Below are 3723 nucleotides of genomic sequence, written 5' to 3' on the forward strand. Positions count from 1 at the left end.
CTAGAAAGGTCTTTCAGAGGAACAGGCCTCCAAATGACTATAAGGCAAGTGGTCTCCTCTTGTCCCACGTGCCAATTAAACAACCCCCAAGGAGCTTGAAGACTCCAGATGGCCCAGCCTGTGCAATGGCATGGGACCTACCCAGGAAAGGACTGGCCGATGCACTTCACCCAGATGCCAGTTTCTCAACAGTATAAATACCTATTAGTCATGATAGATATATCCACAGGATGGATTGAATGCTTTCCCACCCAGACTGAGAAGGCTGAGCAGGTGGTAAAGGAAAAAAAAATAAAAAGACTGCTCCATGAAGTTATTCCAAGATTTGGTGTGCCCAGGTCATTACAAAGTGGCAATAGGACATAATTTACTTCTAAGGTCACCCAAGGGTCTCCAAAGCATTCAGTTCAGTTCAGTGTCATGTCTGACTCTTTGCGACCCCATGAATCACAGCATGTCAGGCCTCCCTGTCCATCACCAACTCCCGAAGTTCACCCAAACTCATGTCAATTGAGTCTGTGATGCCATTCAACCATCTCATCCTCTGTCGTCCCCTTTTCCTCCTGCCCTCAATCGCTCCAAGTATCAGGGCCTCTTCCAATGAGTTAACTCTTCACATGAGGTGGCCAAACTATTGGAGTTTCAGCTTTAGCATCAGTCCTTCCAAAGAACACCAGGACTGATCTCCTTTAGAATGGACTGGTTGGATCTCCTTGCAGTTCAAGGGACTCTCAAGAGTCTTCTCCAACACCACAGTTCAAAAGCATCAATTCTTCGGTGCTCAGCTTTCTTCACAGTCCAACTCTCACATCCACACATGACCACTGGAAAAATCATAGCCTTGACTAGACGGACCTTTGTTGGCAAAGTAATATCTCTGCTTTTCAATATGCTATCTAGGTGGGTTATGCTATCTACAACTTTCCTTCCAAGGAGTAAGCATCTTTTAATTTCATGGCTGCAATCACCACCTACAGTGATTTTGGAGCCCCAAAAAATAAGTCTGACACTGTTTCCACTATTTCCCCATCTATTTACCAAGAAGTGATGGGACCAGATGCCATGATCTTCATTTTCTGAATGCTGAGCTTTAAGCCAACCTTTTCACTCTCCTCTTTCACTTTCATCAAGAGGCTTTTTAGTTCCTCTTCACTTTCTGCCATAAGGGTGGTGTCATCTGCATAACTGAGGTTATTGATATTTCTCCTGGCAATCTTGATTCCAGCTTGTGCTTTATCCAGCCCAGCATTTCTCATGATGTACTCTGCATATAAGTTGAGCATTATTTATTACCTCCATTGTGCCTGGAGGCCTCAGTCTTCAGGAAAAGTAGAACGAGCCAACAAATTCTTAAAATCCATGATAAAAAAGATAACCCAGGAGACCTCCCTCAGTTGGAAGGAGGCCTTACCGACAGCTCTCCTCCACACCCGTGTTGCCCCTAAGGAACAGGTTGGTCTTAGTCCTTATGAGATACTATATGGGAGGCCTTTTGTTTATGTCAATGACCTCTTCCTAGATGTAGAGGCTCAGACCCTCTGGTCTTATACCAAGACCATTGGGCAATTCCAACAAAATATACACTTGTGGGGTGTCAATTAGGACCCAAAAGATTCTAAAGAGCCACCACTATATATGCTCAATAACCTCAGATATGCAGATAACATCACCCTTGTGGCAGAAAGTGAAGAAGAACTAAAGAGCCTCTTAATGAAAGTGAAAGAGAAGTGAAAATCTTGGTTTAAAATTCAACGTTCAAAAAACTGAGATCATGGCCTCAGGTTCCATCACTTCATGGCAAACAGATGAGGAAACGATGGAAACAGTGACAGAATTTATGTTTTTTGGTATCCAGAATCACTATAGATCGTGACTGTAGCCATGAAATTAAAAGATGCTTACTCCATGGAAGAAAAGTTATGACCAACCTAGACAGCATATTCAAAAGCAGAGACATCACCTTTGTCATCAAAGGTATGTCTAGTCAAGGCTATGGTTTTTACAGTAGTCAGGTATGGATGTGAGAGCTGGACTATAAAGAAAGCAGAGTGCCGAAGAATTGATGCTTTTGAACTCTGGTGTTGGAGAAGACTCTTGTGAGTCCCTTGGACTGCAAGATATCAAACCAGTCCATCCTAAAGGAGATCAGTCCTGGGTGTTCACTGGAAGGACTGATGTTGAAGCTGAAACTCCAATACTTTGGCCACCTGATGTGAACAGCTGATTTATTTGAAAAGACCATGATGCTTGGAAAGATTGAGGGCAGGAGGAGAAGGGGACGACAGAGGATGAGATGGTCGGATGGCATCACCAACTCAATGGACTTTGGACATGAGTTTGAGTAAACTCCGGGAGTTGGTGATGACAGGGAGGCCTGGTGTGCTGCAGTCCATGGTATCACAAACAGTTGCCATTTTGAACAAGGATATACAAAACTACACCCAACTACAGAAAATATCACTCAACCTTAGACGGACACCACTATAAGGGCTCTGAGGCTTGAGACTAGCAAGAGGGGAAGGCTAAGTGCCCCTTGCCATCCCAGCTCATCAGGAAGTAGCCAGAGATACTTCAACAGCCTTACTCCCAAAGAATTCAACCTCCCATCTCTTGTGGAAGAAATGTTAGGTAGTTAGAATAAGAAAAAGGGAATCCAAAATGGTGGTGGCTAAAAGACAAAGAAAGGGGAAAGGTCATCAAAATGGAACAGAAGAAAAGCCCTGGACCAGAGTGAGAACTTCAAGTGAAACATACACTCCCCCTTCTTGGCTAGCCCAATTTGCATAGGGCAGGCCCAGCGAGGAGGAGACCAATGTATAAAAGGAGGAGGCCTAGAAGGATTAAGGCCTCTCCTTTGGGGCTGGCCTGCCCTCACTTCTCAAAGGTGTACTGTCCTTTGCTTAATAAAACTGAGCTGTAACCGAACTGTAATACTGGTCCATCGTTTCACATTTTTGCTGCAGCAAGACAGAACCGAGGATATTATACTCTCTCCTGAGAAAAGAAGATTTTTTGAAATTAAAAGATGCTTGCTCCTTAGAAGAAAAGCTATGAAAAACCTAAGCAGCATATTAAAAAGCAGAGACTGGGTTGGGGGTGAGGGGAGCGGGTGGTGGTCCTAAGATGGTGGAGGAATAGGACAAGGAGATCACTTTCTTCCCCACAAATTCATCAAAAGATCAATTGAATGCTGAGCAAATTCCACAAAACAACTTCTGAACACTGGCAGAGGACACCAGGCACCCAGAAATGCAGCCCATTCCCTTCAAAAGGAGGTAGGACAAAATATACAAGATAAAAAGAGAGACAAAAGAGTCAGGGACAGAGACCCATCCTGGGGAGGGAGTCGTGAAAGATGAGAAGTTTCCAAATACCAGGAAACCCTCTCACAGGCGGGAGGGTTTGGAATCTCAAACCCTCTGAGATTTGGAATCTCAGAGGGCAACATAACTGGGAGAAAAAACAAAAAACCCACAGATTACACACCTAACCACAACTCCCAGTGGAGAAGTAGCCCAGACATTGCTCACATCCTCCAGCAGCAAGCAGGGGCTGAACAGGGAGGCACGGGCTGCATGCTTAGGGACTGGGCCTGAATGCCCTAAGGACAATCTGAGAGAGCTAATGTGAGATAGCAACCCAAACTGTGGGATAGCCAGAGAGAGAAAAAAAAAAAAAAGAGAGAGAGAGAGAGAGAGAGCTTTCCTGAGAAAAGCTCTAAGG

Source organism: Capra hircus, chromosome 2 (assembly GCF_001704415.2).
Source record: "Capra hircus breed San Clemente chromosome 2, ASM170441v1, whole genome shotgun sequence".
In the NCBI taxonomy this organism is placed as follows: Eukaryota; Metazoa; Chordata; class Mammalia; order Artiodactyla; family Bovidae; genus Capra; species Capra hircus.